The sequence below is a fragment of the Onychostoma macrolepis genome, chromosome 07 (assembly GCF_012432095.1).
Source record: "Onychostoma macrolepis isolate SWU-2019 chromosome 07, ASM1243209v1, whole genome shotgun sequence".
Taxonomy (NCBI): domain Eukaryota; kingdom Metazoa; phylum Chordata; class Actinopteri; order Cypriniformes; family Cyprinidae; genus Onychostoma; species Onychostoma macrolepis.
Window position 1 is genome coordinate 20,695,555 of NC_081161.1, and position 26,700 is coordinate 20,722,254.

Genomic DNA, 26,700 nt, shown 5'->3' on the forward strand with positions numbered 1-26,700 from the left:
GCCTTGAAGACACGACACTGAGCCAGATCAGATGGCAGAGCAGATGTGTTTTAACAATGCCTTCTCCTCAATGATGTGCCCTGTGCCACCACAAACATTTTAAGACTTTCATTGTTACACAGGTGCTTTCTCAGAGCGCATGAGACAGAGCACCAGAGGCACGCGCCACCCCGACCACACCATTCACACTTAATAAACCTCATGCTCAAGCCTCCAGGGTGATGAGGTGGGAAGGCTGAGATGGACGCGACAATCTGTGAGCTAACCACACTTCGACATATGGTAAAGGTCCACAGGCCTCCCTTAATCTGTCCGTCAAACCGGCTGCTCTGTTTCCCCACTGAAACATGAGAGCATTGCATGTACCTGCGGCAAGACCAATGCTGGCGTACGCTATTAACCGAGTATAATGATATTTTATTCTTTCACGCTTAACGTTTTTCCCTTTCCAATGAGTTTTGAGATCCTGCCGGTGGGAATTACCTCAAGAGAAGCCCTGAAAACCCCGGCCCATAACCTCAAAGCATAATATCGCTTCATCGCCTTGCCCGTTCAGAGCAGCTCCAGGCTGTGCAGTGGCGTGCAGATGGGACTTCAGAGGTCTGTCATCTTTTGATTAAGAAAAGGAAATGATTTCACTTTAAAGACATTCCTCATTCCTGCTACTCTCATTCAGTTCGCATGCTGTAATTCTTTCCCTTGCACTATATACTGTTAAACTTTAGGATGATTGTTACCTGTCTGCCTATAGCTGTCAGGAGACGGACAGTAAAAAAGCAAGCAAACCAATTCAGGTTAACACGAGAGAGCGAGCGAATCCATCCCTGCTTTTATTGTCAGGCTCTTACAACAGCGCACAGCGAACCCGCTCAGGGACCTGACCTTGGGTTAAGTGGGGCACTGTGCCATTTCTTCATGACCTCAGGCTTGTTAAGCGAAGAGATAGGGAGTCTGGGAGCACGGGGGGAGGTCTCAGAGATTGAGACGCAGACATGGAGCTCCTCCATAAAGCCGCAGAGACAGACTGAGAAGCGTCTCGCCCGTCACATTAAAACGTCTCTCAGCAACACATCTGCACATGAACTACAAATCACGCCTGGCCAGTGCTAGAGCTGTCGGGGAACTGTAAATGTTTCAGGAGACACAGATAAAAAACTCACTGACCCATCGTTAGGGTCCCTGTGTGAGTCCGGTCGTGTTTCGAGACTTTGATTTCACTGACTGCATGTGAAAGCGTCGGCCAAGCATCTGCTGCCTGAGCTCTGATCTAATACTTACCGATGACGTCTACATCATATGAGGATTTTATCGCAGATATCGGTGGATTGGTTTACATTACGTAGTATGAAAAATAATTATTAAGATCATTAAAATATTAATGTCATATTCACCATAACCATAATATCAATCATAAAATTTCAAAGGACTGAGCTCCAACACCATAGTATCACTCTTACTTTTGTCATTTGTTCCTACATTTTTGCTGATATTACAGATGATTGCTGTAAGATTGCTAATGAAACTTTATAAAATCATGAAATATTATTACAATTTAAAATAATGGTTTTCTATTTTGCTTTATTTTAAAATGTAATTTATTCCTGTAATGGCAAAGCTGAATTTTCAGCAGCTATTACTCCACTCTTGAGTGTCACATGATCCTTCAGAAATCATTCTAATATGCTGATTTGGTGATTTTGTGCTGCTTTTGTGGAAACTGTAATGGTACCCAGAAAACATTTCTTATTATCATCAATTTGGAAAACAGTTGCACTGCTTAATATTTTATTTATCTAGTTATTTGTTTGTTTGTTTGTGTGTTTATTTATTGATTGATTGATTGTGATTTTTTAGGATTCTTTGATGAATACAAAGCATTTATTTGAAATGGACATTTTTTTTTTTCATATATATAATTTGTTAAAAATGACAAATTCTTTGCTGCCACTTATTTGCTTGATCAGTCTTTGCTGAATAAAATATTAATTTAATAAAAACATCAATTTTCACATTTTATTTAATATTATTTTGTTTTATCATTATTATTTTATTGCCAGTAATACAATTGGAGAGAGGAAAAGTAAAAGGGGAACAGGAAATGTCACAAGCAGAATTCAAACTCATGCTGACTGCACACACACTTCAGTTCAATGTACATATGCCAATTGCTAGGCCAACTGGCATCTCTCTACTATTTTACCTCACACTCCCCCTATTATCTAAGGGATCGAGCCATGCAGGTGTCAGAGCTGAAGCTGAGACCACCGGCATGAGAGTCCCTCACCTCAGTCCAGGAAAAACAGATCGAAGTGCTTACCTGCCTGCTGCCGACTAGGCACTTTACACACCAGGACAACATACTGAAACCAGAACCACCTCAACAAGAAGACTCAGTGGTGTTGAGTTCACACACTGATTGTTGTTTGTCTAATAACACATAGCAAAGTGTTAGCTGGTGAAAATATATGTGTGAGGCACATGTCCAGGTCACACTAACAGACAGACCTGCGTGTCTTTGAGTCACTTGCTCGTGTGCCCTATCGATTGCACCTGGATCCAACATATTATTCAAACATTCTCAATATTTAATCACCAGCCCAGACCCCACCCTACAGTACACTCCCAAACAAACTGTCCAAAACAGAAGGGTTTCATAAGCACTCTCCCTTGCATAAACACACACAGGTGTACACTTGTGAGAAACACTCCCTCAGACTGCTCGCATTCTCATCTTTCTTCTGTTGAGCGACCCACAACACACACACACACACAGTTTATGAGAACAGGCCATCTAAGAATCATATAACATGCCACACACACATGAAACTAATTAAACATTATCGCACTTCCTGTGACAAAACATTCATTAAAACTGCACACACACTCTCTCAAACACACACGTGCGAGCACGCACTTCACATGCCCACCCAACCCACGACAGTTCTGTTTGACCTTGCGCTGCCATATTCATTACATCATTAAGTTACCTCTTCATTAACTTTTCATTATTTATGGGGGCTTTTGGGGAGGGGGACCTTTATCAAATACTATCTTTTGTTGAGCTCACAATGTGGAGGCAGACCCCCTCGAGAAATCGTCTGCCATGCCTCACTGCCAACAGGAGTATCAGCCTTGAACTCTGTCATTTCAGAGCTTAAATCCAGCTCCCCAGACCAGGGACAAACACAAACGCGCAACAGAGACGAAAAAGCGTCGCGCAGAAGTATTCCCTGTAAGATTACAGGCACAAACAAAGGCCAAAACGAACTGCGTAACTTCTTTAATAAGCCGCGAGTCTCTGGAATTAAAGATGGGTTTGGTTTGTTTGTTTTCAAATTGCAACAATGTTTCGCTTTTGCTGCTGTATTTCGGTTCCATTGTGTCGCCGATGTTTTGGAAAAAGAAATCAATAGACAATGCCATTTGAGTCATGCAAACATCGCTGACTACAGATAAACATATTTGTGTTCCCTACCCTTACACGAGCACCATTCTGTTCCCAAGGCGTATCGCGCTAGCTGTCATTAGCGAACCATCGGCCCCTCCACCGCCGCAGATTGCCTTTTTAAAAAAGTCTGGCTGCCGACCATTTCACATCGTTGGCCAATTATAAATGGCAAATCACAATCAAGCCGATTTTTCCCTTCCCCCCAGAAACACTCTACTCTGGCCTGGCTCCATGGCTGCTCTTGAATAATAGGGTGATAGCCCTTTGTGTGACAGCCTGCGCGGGCGTCGGGTATTTTACACATTCATGTGACGGATCCTGGGCTCAAACAGGCCTGCTCTTCAAACGCCGCGTCGCCTCAGCCAAGTCTCTAGCCTTTCGCCGAACACACATCCGAACGCTAATAAATGGCTTCCTTCCCCAACCTACCCCTATCGGTCGGTATTAATCTGCGCACACGAGACAGGTGACAGCAATAAATGCTGCGAAAGTCTGCGAAGCCCCCCGAAAAAGGAATAAGAAAGATGATTTCAGATCAATGCTGAAGAGGGATCGGAGACAGCGGAGGAAGCTATTAAAGTGTATTAGGGCCGAGCATTAGGCTTTGACTGATAGGGCCCTCGCTGACTTCCAGTATCGCGGCCGTACAGCGACGAGCCGAGCACGTGTGTACGGGTGTGCGTGCTGTGAGCTCTCTCTCCATCCACACTCCATCCCATGATCATTCGCCAATTACGGAGAGCTAATGCATCCAGAGCCTAGAATCCCACCCCAAAAACGAGGGGGGAAACTCTCCAGAGACCCGCTAATAATATAACTTAAAACATGCTGAGAGAGAGCATTATGCGCAAAATGGAAATCAAAAAAGAAAAACAGTGTAATTTAAACTGGGGCAAGGCTGGAATGGGTTTAACTTACAAATGGTAAATTCTCTATCTTTTTATCTCTCTGTCACTCACTCACTCAGCCTCTCAGTAACACTAGCACCATGAACCAACACATTAGCCGTAGAGGGGGTCTGAAGGCTGCAATAGGAGTCCAGCTGTTGGCTGTGAAAGAGCTGAGGAGCAGGTTGGGATGAAGTGGCTGTGAGAACCACAGATTGTGTAGCTCACATACAGCCATTAAACACTGTAATGTCATTTAAAGTCGTTTGAAATGCTGGGGATATCCTGACTTTTTTTCTTCCTTTTAGGTGTTAGCTTTAGTCTCTCTCTGAATAGTGTATCCATAACTAGATCACTTTAAGTAGCATTTTACAAACTAAAAATCCTTATATTTTAATTTCCCCTTTGTAATGGTGTTTTGTTTGTGAACATTTAGTTCTCTATGGCTGTAACATTCATCCAGAAAACACCACCAAGTGAGCAAATCTTTTTAGTTATCAAGTTCAAAAGATTTGATTCACTGGGATTAATCAAATTCTGCACCATTAATTGCGCACTAATGGTCAAATTCTTTCACAAATCTACACAAATGAAATCTGTTGTAATTCACTCAATTCGGAATTCCATGTGGTAACAAATTTCAAGTCGGGCAAAATTGCCACACTGACCAACAGAAAACTGCTTGATTTGAAAATAACTTTCAAATGAACTGCTTAATCGTACTACCGACGGACCATTTTCCCAGCAAAATCTCACAGAATACTTTGCTAATGTGAATGTACCTTAATACTTTATATGTGTAATAAACATTAAGGTAACTTTACACATCAAAATCATTGAATGTGATTGGTGCACACAGAAGTCTGACAGTAATCTGCTTTCCTCATTTGCACAGGACAAAGCTCTATTCTCCCCACCCACTAAAAAAATAGCCCACATAATGATAAATAAAGGCATACTAAAAGCTAAACTAGTATCACATTCAAACTCACAGAGTGAGAGAATACAAAAATCATACCTGAACAAATGTTTACTTTTTTGAACAGCTCTGTCCTCGAAATAAAAACAATTACACTGAGAAACAGTCGAGTCCAGCGTAATTGAACTGTTGATCTGTTAATTATAAGCAGTTAAGTAGAGTGACAAGCCACTGTTTATAACATCTACCCTGCTATCAGAAATGAATAGTGCAGAACTTCTAAAGGGCCAAGAATAATGGATTAAAAAGAGTCAATCTCTCACTAACACACTCAGACAAAAGCCATTCTCACTCTGCTTGACGTTATGCCCTAAGACTATGTTTTCCGAGCAGCTGGCTTGCTGAGAAGAGGTGTGCTGATATATTCTAATCAGTTCTTTAGCCCGTCTGATCCAATGGTTTGTGTGCCTATTTGTCGTTTTATCATCAAATTGCTCAGTAGAACAGAATGTTACCGTCCTCCCTCAGAATGCCTGCGCCCCTCGCTCCGATTTTTCCTCAGCAGGCTGAATAATTATCTGTTGTTATGATTTTTCTTCCTCTCACCATCATTCTTAGTTTCTTTCATCGGTATGAGTTTCTGAATTTTTGTGGTGCTGTAGCTTTAGGACATTAAATCAAGTGTTAAATCCAAATAAGCAGGTGCAAATGACAAGCAGAGAATGTAAAGCATGTGTGTGCGTGCGTGTGTGTCAACCGCAAACCGTCCCACGGTACGCCTTCTCTCTACACTTCATCTACAGCATTATAAAGTCACATGAGGATTACTCATCTCCTTCTCCTCTTCCATCTACCTCTCTCCTCCTCTCCTTCTCCATGTCTGCAGAGTGCTCAGTCATATTCCGAGACATAATCCAAGTGAATATTGGAGAGTGGTGGCGGAGTTCAGATTGGATCTGTGTAGCGCTGACAGACTACATCATCCGGGAGGGCCTCTAAGCCCCAGTGAAATAGTTGTGTCTGCCGCACAATATTACTGTCATGCTCCTCAAAGTGTCCCCCCCTCCCTTACAAGCAGACGCTCTGAGATTCCACACAAACATCCAGACCCACGGATTGTGTGAATGTACAATATTTATGTATATTGAGACAGTGTGCAGAATATCCATTTATATAATGGAGATCAATATAATAAAAAATAAATAAATAAACTGAGCTCAATATAAGCATGTTCCTGCAACATGGACACATACAAACATATTTGGACTTACACAAAAAAATAAAAATAATAAATAAAATAAAAATCCAACACTGGATGGATTTACACAGTGAATTCTGCCATTTTTATGTATTTATTAGCTAGCATTTTAAGTATCTTAAATACAAACAAATAAATAATATGACTTTTTTCATCATTTGAGAGGTTACATTTTCGTAAGAAGTGACAGACAAGACAAATATTCTGTTATATATTTATAGTGACATTTTCTTTACAAATTATGTGTACTGTATGTGTCATGTTTAATCTCAAGCATGCTCTTCACTGACTATAAAGAAGAAGAAAAAAAGGTTGTGATGGAAATGATACCAAAACAGCTATAGTTTCTGTAAAGATGTATATAAATCTTTCTGAAACTAACTATTCAAATAGAGTATATATATTTGTTCAGATTATCATTGTTTTTAACATTTTAGACTTTTGTTAGATTTTCATATTTTAAATTAAAATGAGGAAAGAGTACAACAAAATAATTTAAATACAAAAGGCAAAAATATGCAAAAACATGAAGGGAAACAAAAAAGACAACAGTAAAAAACAAACAAACAAAAAAAGTAACAGTAAGTCTGCATAGTTCTCTTAGAAATGACATTCTAATTGAAAGTGTATTGTTTGTGAAGAAACGAATGTTTGGTTATATAAACACAACCTTTAGTACTGTAGGTGTTGATAATATTCTTATGTCTCTCGGATATGATGAGGTAAGAAAACCACAATGTGTTAAGACCAGTAAAAGCTCTGTGTCTGTCACCCGAGTTACAAATGTTCTCTTGGCTTACGGAGTTTCCATTTCCTCTTTGAGTCAGTTTGATCAGTTAATAACATTAGATCACTTCAACTCTCCAGCGCCTGTTACCCCACTTTGAATCCCCTCAAGGTGGAACTATTGAAATGATACGGAGTCACTTTGAAGGGAGGCGGTTTGCTGGAGTGGGTGTTACTCCAATGTACATGATTACTCATGAGCGAGTGCTGAATATGTATGCATGAGGATAAATTATGTCATATCGCATTAGTATAGAGAAGAGGGACAAGAGAGGAGAGAGAGATGGATGGAGGAAAAGAATAAAGCAGAAGGAAAGAGGGAGGGGGACTGTAGGGAGTGTGGCGGAGGCTCTTGGGAAAGGGGACAGTGTGTCATATGAGCTTCAGAGTGAGAGGCCTTTATCAAGCGAGGCATGAGCCGCAGTTGAGACTGTCCCGCGCAAATATGGCAACCACCTGCTCACCATTGCTCTGCGTCTGCAAAGAATTAATTTGGAGTTTGGGGTAATTGTAACAAAAATACAAAATCTGGCCGCGTCACATTCATTTCTCTCGGCCCGGCGGCGTTTAATTTGAAACAGGTCTTTTCGGCGGACGCTCGTTCTTTTCTGGAGGGATTGCAGCAGGTTATTTGCCTGGGAGAGACAGCCGACAAGCGCTTATATCCTGTCCGGGTCGCCTCATACCACTCCGGCTTCACATTCCACACATCGCGGATAAATGCGGAGGGCCGTGCCAATGTTGCAGCTGCGTGCAAATCAGTAACCTTTAAGGACGTACTTTAAGGAAGCAACTGGCCAATCGAACAGTTGTCCAATATAATTACCGCATCTGCGTGCGTGTGTGTGTGTTTGTATATCATTGTGCGATACTCTTCGAGACTAAAAGCCATCAGTGTCTCTCTATATGATTGAAGGTGTTGACGCGATGCTGTGTGTGCGCATGCATTGGGAAAACCAACTGAATATTTCATCATGCATGAGCGTGTGCGCGTGTGATTGAGTGTGTGTATATCTCCTGATTGAGATTGGTTTGACTGGCTGGGAGGGAACAGATGTCAGCATGTGTCGACTGCCAGCAAGACTGAACAAAGCCAATCGCATCGTCTCCCTGTCCAAGAGCACTAAAACAAGGGACCTGCAAAACCATGGCCTGATATTAGCTGTCAACAAAACATACAACAGCACACATGTGTGCTCGCACATAAAAAAAAAACTAGCATCTAAACTTTTCCATTTGCCCAGAATGGATTTGGAAATGCAATCAATTGGCATTGTTCGTGAGACCAAGCTCACAGCGCGCAGAATTTGTTACCGTTCCCCGTGTTATTATTTACTAGGTAGTACTCCTGTGTGACCGCATGATTAATTAACATAGAACCACGAATTGCGTTAAGACCCAAACTGGTAATTTATGGCCCTCTCTCATACACACATGGTCAAAACAAAGTGTTTAAATGGTTATGGAAAATATGAGTCATTCAATGAGGCATGTTCATCAGATATATGAGACAGAAGTTATGAGAGGACTGCGCAAGGACAATACTCTGCTCACTGATGCAAACGGTTAATATTAACACACGTGTAAATAGCGTAATTATGCACTATTTTTGTGGAGATGCAAAATATCACATGATCAATTTTCATAAAACTTTGAGGGGTATCAAGAAAATGTCAGTGAAACGTTTCAAATCGGTTGAGCGCGGAAAGGAAAGGAAAACTGAATGACTCTTGTTTGGTACTAATGTGTGTTGACAGCTTATGTGGTATTTTTATTCTTTCAGGTAAAGCTCTTAATGACAGCTCTTACAAGGTTGTGCGAGTTTCTTCTTGGTCAGGTTTTTGAATGGTTCTCATTGTATCGATAATGACACCTCTTCTTCTGCATCAGAAGACATGCACACATAAATATACCCACACTGCAAGAGGAAGAGAGTTTCTGATGGGAAAAAAAATGAAAGGACTGTAAATACCGGCTTAGTTTAAGGGAGAACGGTTGTCGTCTCTTAGATTTCAGAGTTACTGCTTCACGAGGTCGTGTGAGTAACATTTGGAAGGATGCATTACGGAACTATTAGCTTGACATCCAACACCAGAGACACATGCAGGGGCAAGGAGGTGATGGAGAGAAAGAAGAGCGCAGAGAGAAAGAGAGAGAGAAAGTGAGGGTGTGATGCGCCATGACAAGAAAGCATCATGGGACTTGTGTGCATGGAAGTGTGCACGACAATATGTCATGCCTCTCCTCTCTCCTTATCTTCTTATCGCCTTTAATTATTTATTTCTGATCAGTCAGCCTGTCTTGTCTCTGAGAGGACAGCAGAGGTTAACTGGTAAAGTAGGTTTCCCAGGTGCACACATTGGGATTGGCGAATTAAAGGAAGCCCCTGTTAGAGGGGCTGTTGTATCGACTGTTGTGCATCCAATCGAGCATGTTCGTAATGACATGCTGAAAGAAGTGCGGGAAGAACTGGAACATGAAAAAAAAAAAAAAAAAATGAAAGACAGAGGAGGAGACATAGGAAAGAAAAAGAAAAGCATACCAGATGCCTTGGATGACAGATTGCTGGAGTGCAACCCCATCGATGGCGTTTCTCTTTCTAAGACTGCTTGTAAGACGATGGGTGACTGTTTGAAGGGGTGGGAAATATTTCGGTTGAGACCACAGGCGATGGATTTGGGGTTTTACGGAGTTCCCAAAGCGGCCCGTCCATTGTGGCAGACATGAACGCGGCCCAGTCGCACACATGTGTTCCAACTCTGGTGACCTCTTAACTTCACCACATTGTAAACCGCACTCCATCTCCCTTAAGACTTTTACAGCCTGCTAGGGGTGCATAACCCTGGGGTTAAAGAGCAATCTGTAACTAATTACCCATTTGACTGCCAGTGCTGGTTGCCGAACAGGAAGAATTAAGTGGACTGAGGTAGGACGGTGGTGACGGGGAAAAGGCAGCAGGTGGAAAGAACCGGGACGTGGGGTTTGATTTGGGTCTAGATTATTTTTAACCACAGAACCTGGTTACAAAGGCATCGGCTGTCGTTTATGGGCCTCCTGGTGTGGTCCCTCAGTAATGACTGCCAGACCCAGAGCAGACAAGCTTTTTAGTGTTCACCAGTGTCTGAAGCATTCAGCACGTTTACATGCACAGTTATAATGGAGCTACAGAGGGTTTTGTGAAGCTACAGTCTTCAGTCTGTCCGTGTAAACATGACACACTTCAAATGTGAATATATGAAGGATTAAATACGAGCCAAGGCCATTTATAGTTTGTACAAATCACAAAATCTAGATCTGTTAGTCAGACTTCACGATAACATGACTATTGTATTAATCGCACAGAAATCGAACCTCGCAATTCTTAATCAAAATATCGGAATTTGACTTCTCTCTGGCAATGTATTACAGACTTCTTTAGTCATTTAGTCCACTTAAACCCACCCCTTTCTTACAATCAGCTTCATTTTCACTTGGATGTGCATTCAAAATCAGAAGAAACTTCCGTTACATTGCAACTTTAATATGCACATTTGATGTACTTAAATAAATAAATAAATAAAAAATAGAAACAGAATGAGTGGGACAAAGAACAACAGATAAAAAAAAAAAAAAAACTCTTTGCTTCTCATTTGCATGAACACGTGATCTGCTCAAATGTACGATTGGACTAAAATATTTACATGACATTATAAAAAGACAAATTATTGCTTCAGTACAACCTAAATCATACTTTTAAAATGCATGTAAATGTGCCGAATTAAGGAAAAAAAGAGAGACCGAAAGATAAAGAGGAGACAACCTATGACAAATGGAGAATTTAGTGAGGAAGAGGAAGTATGGGTAAAAGAGAGATAGGGAAAGCGAGGCATGACGGAAAAAGACGTTTCTGTGGGATGGAAAAACAAAGAGATGAAGAAAAAGGGAAAGGAGGCATTGTTAGGCAAAAGAGAGAGATGAATATAGATGGAAGGAGAAAGAAGAGAGAAGCGCAGAGCAGGCCTTGTTGGGGTTGGGCCCCTGCCCCTCATCCATCAGCGTATCTGCAGAGGGATCAGGGCCGTGCAATGAGCCGTGGGCACCCTTACACATGTTGACACTCCTCAAAATAAGATCCATTTACCTCCAGCCTGCCGTTCCAGCTGCAAGCACACCCCTCACTGGAGGTTAAGACACCCCCCTCCACCACCAACCCCCCACCCCATGTCTCAGATGGTCTCCGCTGCCAGGTTATCTATGTTAGGTGAGATAAAGAAAACTGAGGGAAAGTGTGGGGCACAAAAACTGTTACTCTAATAATCTGCAGATGGCCCGAGTGCACTGTTCCCCTACGTAAGATTGCGATAAAAGTCTTTGTGAGTTCGCAATACTGCAGTCTCTGGTTTGAGCTACTTTCCAGAAAGAGAGGAATACCGTGATTCCATCTATGCGGGCACTTCGACGCTATCTGCTCGGAATATAATGAGAGCAGAATTAGCTCTGGACTGTTTCGTTTTGCGTCCATATTCAGGGCTGATTACTTTCATTATCATAGATCTATCAGCCTTTTATTTTTCCTCATCAAGTTGCAAATTTGGGTCTTCTTGTCCACTGTCCAGCCACTTTCACACCACCCTAAATGACTAATGATGCATTTAACTGGAGAATTAGCAGCAGAGTGGAGAGAGAGAGAGAGAGATGGCAAGAGAGAGAGGCATGTATTAACGCAACGTCATACCTCCATGAAAATGGAGTGCCTAAGGAAAACAAAAGAACAAATCAGAGAGAGAGAGAGAGAGAGAGAGAGAGAGAGAGAGAGAGAAAGTGAGAGAGTTGTTGGGCGAACGGGAATGCGTCAGATAATGAGACATTTCTTTTACCCACCAGCCCTGTGTGTGTATGTGTGTGTGTGTGTGCGGTACCACGATGATACGCCTGTTTTCCCCCGGCCCCCATTATCAGTGCACTTGAACCCAGGCTAACAATGAGTTCATAGAGATTGAGAAGTGCCGAGCCCTTAATTGTATGTATTTAGTCACGCAAACAGAGGCAATGGCCTGAGAATGGCTAGTTAGCCAATGACATCATTTGAGCTTTGGAGTCGACTCAATGGACCCGTAGCAAATTTGCACAGTGGCAAACGTCTATCCATCGCCGCTATGGAGGAGCAGCATGGTGTCTCTCCAGATCAATGTGGTCCTGTTGGTTGTGTCTTGAGATTTACCACACAGCTTTGCTTTAAGGTCTCAGATGTCTCCCAAGTGACTTTCTACTCCACTTCTTAACCGTCTCTGTCTTCTGGCTTTTTTTTAAGTACTTGCTTCGTTCTGTTGTGTGTGGCGGTGTGTGGAGTGCGTGATCTGTCAATCAATGGCTCTAGTCAGTGGCGGCGGTATGGAACCGCTGATCGCATCATGATGTTAGTGTGCCTGACTTGCTCTGCACAAAGGAAGAGGAGCACAAGGCTTCTCAAGCAGAGATGTCAGCACTCGAAAAATCAATCACCATCTGGGCTCTTCTCTTCCCAGACTAGAGGGAGGGAGAGAGAGAATGAGACGAGAAAGAAAGAAAAAAATGGAGGAAAAAAGAAACGGAAAGGACCAGCTGAGAGGTGCAAAATTGTGGCAATGTTGTGGCAACGTTGTGGCAATGTGGCAATCCACCCATTAGGCATTGTGAGAACAACGCACATTAGCCGCAAGCAAGGTCACACAAAGCAAACACAGATTAGCAGAAAGAAAGCAGCGATTCGTCTGCCTGACTAACACCTTGGGACCTGGGGGTCATCGGGTTTACCACAGATTTTTTTGTGACTCCTTTTACAATTTTTCCATTTTTTTGCACATTTCTTTCCCATCTGCTATGCGGCTATGCTTCTTTATCAGACGCTTTTAAATGTAAACTCCTCTCTGTTCCCTTATAAACACAAAGATAAATACTTTGCGCAGACGGCGCCTCTTTTAAAGACCCCTACGGGTGGCTCTGCATTCGCAGAGGGGTGTTGGGACAGCGGCGTGATTTTTGCAGCAGCGTTGCCTCTTTTCAGCAGCACAGCTGTGTGAAAAATACCAGTTAGAAAGGGTGCTGAGGCAGCAAAAGCATTTAATACTCAACAAACAGTTATCTAAGCCCATGTCCAATAACCAGACACCACTGTAATGTGACCTACATACTAAGTGAATAAGAATTTTTACATCAGGGAGGGGCTGAGGAGAACAGCACAGAGCACAGCTCATTCAGCTGACAGTAATTAAATAGCAAGTATTCCTTTTCACTGCCCTTTTGCCTCTCTCCCAGCTAAGAAAGTATAATGTAACAGAACATATTGTGCCCTTCTCTGTATTCTTTTTTTTTTTTTTTTTTTCTCTCTCTCTCACTTTCTTACTACTTCTTTCTCCGCCTCCCAGCTCTCTGCCTCCTGCTTAACCTCAGCCAGATTTAATTAAATGAAGAATTGGGAGTTTGATTGTTCATTTGATCTCTTTGCTTTGTGATGGTATATTGTAGATTGTAAATAGTTGCACAGGTGCATGCAACATTCAGATTTTTTGGTCGTTTAGACTTTGTAGACCTCCAACATATATACAGACGCATGCACGCTCGCTCGCTCGCTTGCTCTCTCTGGAAGATGGGTGGCAGAGTGAAACCTCAGCCCTGCTGTAAGATCAGGTAGGCCCTTTGCAGACAGACCACTGAAAGATGATGAAAGAGGGGAAATGAACGTACGGCGGAGAGCAGGCTGCCAGGAACAAAGCAGGTGTCCATATTAATGCTCGGTGCGCTCTTGAAAGCCCTGCCGGTGAGGCGGGTGCAAAGAGCAGAGTCAGGGAAAAGAAAGTTTTACCCCCCAATTAGATGAACGAGAAGTCACTGGGTTGTAAACTTTCAGTCAGAGTGAATCATCGCAAAGGAAAACTCCTCTTTTAGGTTCTTCCAAACAATGACACTCATAGCCGCTTATGTTCTTTAACATTTCACGTACGATGCTTTTGAAAGTGTTTTTGGTGAAACTTTGAGGGGGCGACAGGGGCGGGGAGGGGAATAACACACAGGCTGTGTGGCGCGGGCTATATCGGACTCGAGTTCAAAGACTAAGAGTCAAACATCTCCAAATACAGCACTGAGTGATGCAAATGATGCGTTTAGCACAAGGCATAACATGTTCCCATTTGGAAAGACTGGAGATTATATAAATAGCCGAGCATGAGTCAGACAGCCGGTCCCTATTCTGAAAACAGGATTTTGTTTTCATTAAACAACAGCGCATAAAAAAAACTTTGAGGCAGAAAGAGAGCGATAAGATGAAGGGAAAATGAACCAAAAACTACTATGGATCAATTACTGCATGTCAGGAGTGGTTTAATTGAATTCTCGTCTACAGCTGCCACACTCTTGGCTGGTTGTAGGTGCGCCCATTCGCATTCGTCTGGTCGCGTCGCCTTCAACCGCATTCACAGATGCATTCAAAGGTCTGCACAAAACAAGACAAAGAGTCAGACTGACAACAAAAACATTGGAAACGTACAAAAAAGACGAAGGAAATAAAAGTGCGATGCAAACACCAGATCAAGTCTCAGCGTTCAAATGGGGATTAGGCTAAATCTCTGAGTAAACCCAAAAGTTACCGGTGAAGGAGGAGGAGAAGAAGGGAGGGCCGGGAACCACAACAATTCGCTTTTGCAGCAGCCTGAGGAACTTTGATGCTAAATGTGTACGCAGAAAGAGACAAAACAATGTAAAAAATGGCGTGAGATTTCCTCCACGGCGCGTTTACACGCACCTTCGTTCTGTTAATTCAATTACAGACACTCCTGTGTTTCCTGCTTGCCTTCGCCTTTCCGTCTTTTTTACGGTGTGGTATTACAGTGCAGCCTCACATTTCTGTAAAGCCCTCATAAATATAGAGAGGATGGAGGTGAAGAGGAGAGAGAAAACCATCACATTATTTCTCCTTCTCCTTTTCAGATTCGCTCTCCGAGCGCTTTGTCGATGACCGCTGTTTCTTCACACTACTGCTATCTTTAAGCCCCCACTGATTTTAAGCTTCCATGTAGAAACCAGTCTCCATTGAGGAGAAGTCCTTTGTAAACTTAAATACACCCCAATGTGTCCCTCAACAAAAGCTTCTCCAATTCCTTTCTGTCTGGCCTTAAGTTTAGGTGGTCTGTGGGTGGTAGATTTTTTTCCTCTCTCTCTCACTCTCTCTTTTTTTTTTTTTTTTTTTTTAATCAAGCATTAGCACTGCTCCCCATTCAGCGCCACAGCGACTATAAAAATTCATCAGGATTAAAATGACCTCACAAGCAAAATTAAAGTTCCTATAGTACACAATGGGGGCTGTATCTTTTTTAACATGTCCTCAGGGCCTTGGGAACAGAATTGTTTCCTGACAAAGTGCTCTCGCATTGACAATGGGCACCTTTCAGGCCTTCTACACCGACTGCCTTTAGAGAGCAGGAGAGGGACTTATTTCACATATCAATCAAAGAGAGGATGAAAAAATGGAGTGAGAGAGAGAGAGGGAGTGAGAAAAAGACCCTCATCTAGTGCAAGTGGTGCTTCAAAATGTGAACAGATCAAAATAGGGTATATGCTGCTTTTATGGGGGTCATTGACGGATGTTTAGAGGTGGACGGAGGGTGAGAGCGAGATTCCTGTGGGAAGGGAATCGTAGAAAGACTACATATCTGATACCCAACCAAGTATGCGTGTGTGTGTGTGTGAGTGCTCGAAAGTGTACTGGATCAAACCACAGAGGTTTTAATTTATATGCATTCTCAAAAAAGCACAACCATCATAAGACTACAGTGGCACACATACACGCTCCTATTACGCTGGCTTACCCATATAAAGACCCCAGCGTCTGCGCCATGTGCCACCCACAGCGTCCTCCGTGTGGCTGTGTCACTAATCACGCTGGAAATGAATTGGGTGCCAGCAGTGGTAATTCCACATCGTATTTGAGCACCTCAGCCCAGATCTGAGGGACACATATAAATATAGTATTCCTGGACAGGTGGATTAATGAGGCTCCTTAAAGGCCTTCTTTATAGGTCAGTGCCTGCACCGCACAGCCACGACAGCCTAATCCCCAAAAAATCGTCTCATCTACCGCTCAATTCATTAAAGCACAGAAAGCGATGGGGGGAGAGAGAGAGAGAGGGAGTGGGAAAGATGGAAAGGGCTAAGGAAAATATCTGAAGGGTATATACATGAGAGGACTTGGAAGCAACGGTTTACTCGTAATTCAAAGCGCTCTGATTTGAGAGCACCTACACAAGTAGTTGGTAATACAAAATGTAGGTGTTCTTTGCTACAAAGTACTCAGTTTCAATGACATCTTTACATTTAATAATGTAGAGTGTGTTTACTTTTCATGCATATTCCATGGCTGAAAAGAAATAGAAACAATTTAGCCTGTGTCATCAGTTCAGTTGATGTGGTTTTCGAATTGGGGCAGGGCTTTTTTGGACAGAGCTTTGATAGGATATCATATTAAACCTGATTAGATCATAGTAATAGCTTTAGGGCTCTTATGATAGATGCTAGCCTTAGGACCTGACTGTTTTCTTAATATTTCTTCTTGTGTGCAGAGCTTAAATTAATCTTTTTCTTATGCGGGTACAAACAGCTGAGCACGGCAAACCCTCTTTACACCTGAGAAGCCGAGGCTGGAGTGTAGAAATATATGTGTGTGTGTGTGTGTGTGTGTGTGTGAGTAGACAATACACACATGTAAAAACATTTTCATTTACACTTCTGTTTATGCTATTAGTGATTATATATACACACTGTACATACATATTTTATTTGTTTTGTATAGTTTACATTTCACACTTATACTAAATAACAAATATAATATCACTAGTTATTTATGTTGTAAAGAACCTCATTTATTTTTGTGTGCTAACATACCAGACTACCATACCCAGCTTCCAAGCCCAGCCTGATTGTGAGCGTATTACCGCTGGGTCATTCTGTCCTTTCAGATCCAGTCACCCAAGTCCCAACCCTGGTCTCAATCTCCCCTCTGACTTCACCCACTATCATTCCACTCTCATTTTTTATACATAAAACACAGAATTCATCATAGGTGTACCTTCTCTCTTGCATGTGGGGTCGTCTTGCGTTAACTCAGGGCTGGGCGACATCTATCTTGCATGCACACCTTGAGGGCATCTCTTAAATGGCGGAATTTGGTCATTATGTGACATTAACCTCATTAGAAAACACTCTTTAGAGGCTGAAAGATAAAATTGATTTACAGCTGCCATTTCAACCACTGCTCTGCCGATCAATTGTTAAACTATCCTTTTTATGGCCCGCAATGCTGCATCTCGCGCTGCAAGCTCCTCTCCACCCAGCCCTCTGCTGTCGGCATGCCAGGTGTGTGTGTTTATGTGTGTGTGTGTATGTGTGTATGTGTGGCTCCGTGAAAAAAGGCACAACGCTCAGTGTGGTTGAAAATTGAAAAATACCTTCCATAAGTGAGAATCTGCCATCCGCTCACAATACAGCAATGCGATAGCTTTTTTAAAGCTATGTGTGTGTGTCAAGGTAAACCTATCTGCACAGAGGATGTGTATATAAGACTTATTTATAGTACGTATTTAGCTGTACGAAAATGTGTGTGTGTGTGTGTGGCTCCATCCATCTCTCCTGTATACGTATGCGTATGTATCTGTGTTTGTGTGTAAATGTCAGCATGTCAAGTCGGTGACAGCTGGGTTTAGTGTGGCCATTTAAAGCAAACACACGCTATATTCCACTGATAAATCGATAACGCCTCCCTCTCTACCCACTGGCTGCCTTGTGCAATCCCTGAGATTGATCTGTGGCTAGCACTCATGGAGACCAGGACACTTTTGAAGTATGAATAAAATATGGCAGGTTTGTGTTTCACGTCTTCGTCAATGGTTCTGGTCATATGAGGCCACGAGACGCACATACAAGACGGACTTGTCTGCATCAACGCCACCTCTGTGACAAAATCCCACCTCTCGTGTCAAAGGTGCCGGCGGCCCGGTTTGCATCAACCCTTCACATTTCCCAAGGCTTCCGATGCCCTCTATATCAGAACCGCTGACGTAACGAGAGACAATGGCATTTCAAAATAATGTGCGCTCTTAATTATTCAAACCCTTACAGTACTACAATGCAGGAGTTCATAACCACAGGACTCTTCGCTCTCTCACACACACGTGCATAGACATACTCTGCGTATCTTCCCACTCTGCTCAGAATTATGACACATATTTATTTCACGTCATCCTTCTGATTTTGGCAAGAGGCGAAAAGAGAGAGAGAGTGTGAAAGAGCATAGAGAAAATGGCTTTGCACCACTGCATTTAGGTGTCAAGCTCGCAGGCCGTCTTGACTTTAATATAAATAGATATAAATCATGGCAGCAGCTTTTTAAAATTTATTTATTTAATTATTTGTTTTTAAAATGTGCCATCAACAGATGAGCGTCATGTATTCACACCATATTGCCACTCGCCTACATGGGCCTTTCCACCGCCTCCGTTAGAAATAGCTTTTAGGTGAGCTAACCCACCCGCTCATGTCCTCCCATCGGGACAACCTCGCCCCAAGCTTCCCAGGTATAACTGCTTCCAAATTCACTGTATTCAGGCCACATTTTTTGGTTATGCAAAAAAAAAAACAGAACCCTTAAAGAGACAACTTTGTTTCTTATCTACCCATAAAGGTATACTATAATATACAGTATACAGTACCCTAATATACCCTAATATACAGTATATATATATATATATATATATATATATATATATATCCTCCAGGTATTACTGTGGAACTTCAGGGTTAATTAAAGCACAAAAATGAAAAGAAAAAAAAAAGTGTCACCATTTTTTGTCCTTATTATGGAAATCAAAGGGAGACTGAAACTGTTTGGTTACCAACATTCTTCAAAATATCTTTAGTGTTCCACAGAAGAAAGAAATGCATACAAGTTTGGAATGACATTAGGGGGTGTAAATGATGACAGTATTTTCATTTTTGTGTGGACTATCTCTTTAAGAGTACTGTCCCAGTGACAAGCTGTTGTACACCTAAAGATACTATTTTTGCCCTTTTTTTCTTTGACCGTGTGAATTTTTTTTCTCAATGAATATGGCGTGACCGGCCTGTCCTGTAGCGTGTTATTTAAAGAGCTGTTGCTATGAGTGTCTCCACTATGGCGTAACATTTAGGAGATTAAAGGGGAATTAGCTTCTGCGCTCATCCACATGTATGGGGACAGATGATATAAAGCCACAAAGTGGGTAGTCATCATAATCATCTTCATCATTATGGTCATCATCATCACCCCATACGGCTTGCATCATGGGAATTACAGACAGGCGGTGGTGCCACCAGGCGTGCGCGTAGTCACGGCTCAGACGGAGGCTTATTCAGCGGGAACATCTCTCTCTCTCTCTCTCTCTCTCTCTCTCTCTCTAGTGTCTGCTTAGCTCTGGTCTGGGCCTTAGAAAATGCTGAGCTCACAGCAAGCAATCTCTTCTGCTGTCCCCCCGTCTGCCCACCCCTCCCTCCCCCACCTGCCTGAAGGGTTTCCCCGGTTAAATAGGGCGGGGGAAAGAAGGAGATGACTCACCTGTTTAACCACCACCAGCCCCCCACCACACACGCACACACACACACACACACACACAGCTGACCTGACTGAGAAGTACACGGTCATGCAATCTCTCCTTTTCTCTGTTCAGACTGCCTATCTTTTCTCTTTGCTTTGTAATTTGGATCGGACAAAATAATAAATCGTACTGATAATTTGAACTGATGAAAAGTTATGGAGCATCGGCACAGCCAAAACAAATGTTCTTCTTTTCTTATTGCCTCCCTCCCTTCCATTATCCCTTTGAATTAATAAAAAGAAAAGTACTAAAGGAAAACATACAGGATGTTTCACACATGAAAATACATGACAGATTCCCCATCACATATCTCTGTTTATCTGTCATTTGTTTTCATTTGATGAAGCTCAACCCATAGGAATCACATCTCTTATTCACCTTAAAGGACCTCAGCTCTCTCAGTACTCATACAATTTTATATAATACTGTTTGATTTTACTGATTATGTATTTACTTATGTATGTACATGTGTAAATATGCATTGCATATCACAAAGTGAAAAATAAAACATTTTTGCTCAGAAACCCTAGTAATGAAATAAACGTGAAATTTTGAAGCAAAAAAGGCTTAAATATTGTTTTCTTGTAAAACATATTACAGTTATATTTTTTTATTTACAACTTCAGAAAATAATGTTTTCAGTATACACAATGCATTTATCTTCTGTGATAGTATGCATTTCTGTGTGAAACAGAATATTCAGCTGGAGATAATATAAGGCAGAGGCAAGAATTTAGCAGAATTTGATTGGTTTGGAGGGAGTGAAACAAAAAAAGTAATTTCTTTTAAATTAAGTACTTTAAATGAATTACATAGTACATAGTAATTAAATGGAATTAAAAGTTAATACACTTTTTTTTTTTAAAGTGAAGATAGTATAGGTGATTTTATATTTATCTCACAACACAGCAAGAAACAATTTAGCAGAGTTTGGCAACAGACATAGGTGTTTAACTTTTAAGAAAAGCTAGTTCTAAGTAGTAGAGAGGGAGATGGTACTGTTAAAAGGGAAGCGTTGACAGCTGTGGATGGTGCTCGGTGTGTGGGGGTCAAAGTGTAGTCTTAGGGGTCGACTGCCCCTTGCTAAATGAAGACTGGATGTGATATTGTTCCAGTCATCATGACCATCTGATGTCAATTTCACACAGCGGTGGGACCCTCCACAAGCCGGTCCTCACCACCAACCACACGGGTAATAAACAAAACCATGACAGACACACACACACACCATTACAGCACAGACTATATATAACACATACCAGTACTCCGTTAAAGATGTTGCTAAAAAATTGATGCATTCATGAATGTAAGGACTGATAGAGAGAACGAGAGAGGGCTTAAGAATGATTCTTCTGAACATACTCATGCTTTTCTAAATGCATAGCACCGAGACACATAACCTGGCGAACACTAACTCGCCGGGACGGTACATCACTCCCATCACACGCACACAATCACATCATCTCTTGCCTCAAATGATGCTAAACACGAGCCCATGGTATCCTGAATCTCTCCACAATCATCCCCTGTGCAAAAATAGCAATCTTGTCTTTCAGCTCAAGCAGGGCGAGAACCATTCTAAGAGGCAATGAATTTGGTTGGGGCTGAATAGGATGTTGGTACATGTTTTACTAAAGGAAATATAATGGCACACTATTATTAGATCACATTAATCATGAGGGTGCCAAAGGCACTGACAGCAGCCCTGAAAAGGATTGAAAACGTTGGTAATGGATATAAATTACCCATTGTGTGATAAAAGGATTTTTTCCACTAAGAAGGTGGGAATAAAACAGAGAGCCTCCAAATGCGGGTGTGTAAAATACGAAATAATACAGGTTATCACGTCTGGATTAAAATTTTAAGGGAATCAGATAGTGACAGCGAGGCCTAAAGTTAAAGCACGAGCTATAAAAGTATAGGAATTAAAAGCAGATTAATATCAGCGTGACTCTGAGAGAAAGCGAGCGGGCGGATGAGAGTGAGAGAGGGGGCAGGAGGCACGAGAGTAGTTTTGATAGAGGTCTGTCAGTTGGCACGACGATAATGAGTCGCGTCTCTGTTATTCGGTTATTTATTGCCGACTTGGCTGGCAAACAAAAGATCAATAATTTTGAGCAAATCTAATGTTGTCCCTGCTGCTAATGTGCTCGTCCATCACTCCTGCCATCCTCACATGGGAGAGACACCGAATCCCAGCTTATTCCACATCAAATGCAATTATGTCATATGGCTTTAATAACACGCCAGCCCCCCATGAATACGTGGGGACAGTTGATTATGTGTATGCATATGTGCCCAAACATGTCATGTACTAGTAAATTATAATATATGTTGAGATATCATATGCATTTTTTTGTTTTTTCGTCTGAATCAATCTTTATTTGCTGCCTCAGATTTCTAATATGAAGTGTCGCAAAAGTCCATCAACGCGATGACAGAGAACACGCTTGTATGAAAATACACATGCAGTACACATATGGGCCAATGACATGTCGATTTTTTTTTTTTTTTTTTTGACTGATCCTATTAAGTTATTCAAAAATACATAAAAATCGAACTTAAAAAGACAATGAGTTCAATCTAAATTTGCTATAACATATAAATTATTATTTCTACGTGGGGCTTGTAAAAATGTCAAATGTAACTGTCCAGGGATTTTTATGTTTTTTTTTTAATTATGTATGTATGTATGCATGTATTTATTTATGAAAAGGCAAAAAAGAGTTCAGGTCAAATGAATATCCCCAATATGCATAATAAAAAATAAAATAAAATAAAATAATAACTAACATGTCCTCACAAGTGCATTGAAAGAAGAAAATATTTGTAACTTTAATTGACACCTCTTGACATTTGTAAATCAAAACTTTTGCAATAGAAACAATAGTATAAATGTTTTTTTTTTGTTTGTTTGTTTTTAAATGTATGAATCCAAAATGAATACTACTAGAAGTATGATCTAAGAATTTGGCACTTGGACCTTTTTTCTACAGATGTATCCAGACAGACAGACAGACAGAAGCTCCTACAGGTCAGCCTTTAACCTTCATTTCTCAACACAAATTAATCAATGCACAATCCACCACTATATCCCATGCAAAGGCTTCAACAGAACATATTTTATCTCGATTTTAAACATTATGCTAAAATTCTTATTAGTATCTCTGCTTGTACGTCATGTCACCTATTCATCTTCACCTGCAGTGTTTACCCCAAGAAAGTCTAATTGACATCCGGCTCTCGTTGCCATTGTGCGAGAGTAAACTGGAGGCAAGCCATGTGTTAATGACAGTGGTGGGGTGGAGCATGGGAGAGACTCATCGGATATCATTAGCACTAGCTTGCAGTGCCTAAGGAACAAGTGTCAGAAATCACAGCTCATAAAGACAGCTTTTACTGAAAAACGAAAGGGGCTTCAGCCCAAAATACACTTCCTCAAAGACGACAACAAAAATGGTGGTGTGAAGATGTGTGCTGCAAATCATGGCATCTCTACACTGCCGTTCAAAAGTTTGGGAGCAGTAAGATTGTTTTTTTTTTCTTTTTTTTTTTTTTTTTTTTAATTATTTTATTAAGAAATCTGAATGAAATGCATTACAGTTTCATACATAATACATAAGCAGCACAACTGTTTTCAACATTGATAATAATAAGAAATGTTTTTGAGCACCAAATCAGCATAACCAAATGATTTCCAAAGGATCAAGTAACACTGAAGACTGGAGTAATGGCTGCTGAAAATTTTGCTTTGCCATCATAGGAATAAATTACATTTAATATGGTAAAATGCAATACAACACAAACAGTTTTAAATTTTAATAATACTTCACAAAATTACATTTGATTGTATTTTTGATTAAAAAATTGCAGCCTTGATGTACATAAGATTAAATATATATATATATATATATATATATATATATCTTAACAACCCCACACCTTTGAACAGTGGTGTATATCATGTCATATAATATCACAGTCACACTGTTTAATGTTCCTAAAATGGTGAAATTAAGATATCATCTTCTTTAATAGTCTGCTTTCTTCCTCTGAGCATCGGTGCCATCATCTTCACTTTCACCACCCGCACCCCCACCCCACCCCCACCGAAGACAGCGAGTGCTCCGCGACTCTTTAAAGATGTCATTTTTTTAAACATACACATCAAAGTTGTGGAAGAGAGGCTTTCTTTACTGAACATCTGCCTTTGTGTTCAAGTACAATCTAGCTTTGAAAAGAGAAGGAGGGAAAACGAAAGACATCCAAAGATCGCTTTCCCATCCACATCCCCCGCGCCGACTGGCAATACATCATTTGTATTGATGCAATATTAAATTTCAATATCGCATGTCAAAAGGTACAAAATGATAGATCATAGCCTAACTAAATGAATTATTAAAGGGGCCAGACTGCACCGCGCTATCGGCTTCTCTCCCAATCAACTGTGTCTGAAAAGTACAGTTTGATACTGGCAGCATTTCAAAGCTGGAGCGATTCTCTCTCTTTGTCTCCGTCGCTCTTCGCTTTCTTTTCCTCAAAGTTTTTTTGTTCGTCATAATGAATCTGGATTTGTGTCACCCCCCAAAATCCACCCACAATGCAAAGCTGCGTGAGCGTGGCTTCCGATTGTGTGGAATTTTTGTTTGTTTGTTTTCTTTTTTCCGTCCTGTTCGCTCCGGAGAATGCCAACCGTTATCAGATTACTCTAATCTGTTGCTAAAGAATTTAAAAGCAGGGCTGAAATTGTTTTCAACAGACCAACTATGTGCTTTATGGGTTTCACATCCAGGGACCTCCTTAGAAAACAAAGACTTGTAAGGATCTTGAAACATATTGTTTTTAAGCAGTAGCTTTTGAGAGGATAAATTAATTAAATAAAAAATTAAAAAATTAAAAATCCAATAAAAATAAAAGCATCAAAGTTAAAACTGTAACAAAAAAACCCTTTTCTTTATCATCCAAAAAAAAAAGAATAGCTTCAGTGTTTCACTTTGGTGGTTTTGTTTTTCGACAGCTGACCACAGAGGCCCTATTATTTCATTTCATAAGCTGTTGGTCACCTAAACAAGAAACAAGTACAGTATGTAATTCTGAAGTCCAATAATTATTTTCAAATTTGAAAGTCCAAAACATGATAATAATGCATGCGTGTATGTGTGTGTGTGTGTGTGTGTGTGTGTGTTTGTGTTGGTGGTAATGATGACTCCAGGGGGATTTAATTGGAGAGTCCAGATTGTCGGACCGGTGACCCCACACAAGTCACGGCCACCATTAGCGTTCGGCTCGCATGTTAACAAACACAATCCCTTCGCCTTTTACCGTGGCGAAAATTGAATTTGAGCTCTTTGTCTGCCTGCTGCCTTTGCCCTAACGATGGTCCCCTTCTCTCTCTTCCTTGCTCTCTCTCCCGCTTTTTCCCCTTAACCAACAGAACACAGAGGAGTCGTTAGGACCCTCTCTTCATTACTTCAAAAAACCAATCATTAGACACCAGAGTATATACGTAATTAGAAAATCACTTCCTTTGCAATCCTGGCTAAGTAGTTTACATACTGTAATTACAGGGACAAAATCAATTTTTAATCATTCTACTGATTGGGCTCATCAGCTCAGTAGGAACATTGTATCCTGCTTGTTGTGCGAAAGCAACATCTGGGCTAAAACAATTACCCTTTTGTGTTCCAAAACTATTCAGCGCAGGGCATTCTCCAGCACCCGACGGCTGCCACTAAGCCCCTGCGTAGCCATCTCTTTCTTCCTCCTTCTCGCTCCCTCCTTTCCGTTTTCTTCCTCTCTTTCTGCCCTTGACTGTTGCGCAGCGGATCGCATTTAAAGCCTTATAAATCAATACGCTATAATAAGATGCTCTTGAGAAAACGCAGCATATTGCTTTTTTAACACCTATTGTTTCCCCCCACCCTTTTTTTAGACTTCGTCGTGTTGCTTGTTGTTGTTCGCGACTCAATCAGGAAAAAGGGAACAGATTTTGTTTTGCCTGAAGAAATATCACCTTATTAATAATACGTGTTCCACTCAGCTAACAATTAGAGTAGTATTTAATGCACAAGTACAATATTCACAGAGCAAAACTGTGACTGCATTTTAATTATCGTTGTTTTAAAGAAACAACACGAACAGTGCGCATGCCGAACGGCGGGAGTCATGGCCATCGGCTTTCGGAGAAAAGAGACGCAAAGAAAGAAAGATGTTTCCTAACGCTACGTATTGAACTTTGAAGTCAAAGTGTTCCTAATATGTTCCTACCCTTCGCTGCATAATAAAACGCTTTGTATTCGTGTCTATGCGATGGCGGATCGATGGGCATTAGGCCCGACTCCCTTTCTCTCACTTTGAAAACAGAGGAAATCAGATTTGGAGAAAAAAAGGGAGATGAAAAATCAGTTAAAGCATTGATCGTGCCTGCTGTATGCAAATCACATTTGCCTCTATTTTTTGACTGATCAATAGGGTTAATTAACAGATTCGTTTTAACTGCACTTTGCGACACCGTCGACCTCAGAAATCATCCCACCGTCTCGCTGCCATCGCAGTAACGAATGACGGAGTGCGTGCGAGGGCCCATAAATCTAAAAATCCAATCCATCTATGAGCACAGGCATAACTGTAAAATATGAGCGTGCAGACAGCTCTCAGGTAGATCTTTGAACGTCAAAGAGGAGGGACAGCAAAGACCGTCTTGAGTAGAGGATCAAGGCCCATCGGAGTTGAAAAAGCGAATATCAACATCATCCATTTTACATGTT

The 26,700-nt window shown here is 41.3% G+C and overlaps 1 protein-coding gene across 13 annotated transcripts in view; it reads right to left on the bottom strand.

Moving 5' to 3' along the window:
• Window positions 1-26,700, bottom strand: part of znf536 (zinc finger protein 536) — a 306,462-nt gene that overhangs the window by 123,768 nt on the left and 155,994 nt on the right. Inside the window, exon 1 of one of the 13 annotated variants that reach the window (XM_058781892.1) lies at window positions 6,109-6,134. The exons of the other annotated variants lie outside the window; for them this stretch is intronic. The gene's annotated coding sequence lies outside the window, so the exon portion shown is untranslated. Of the gene's footprint in view, window positions 1-6,108; window positions 6,135-26,700 lie in introns of those variants that run through there. 13 annotated transcript variants of the gene reach the window in all.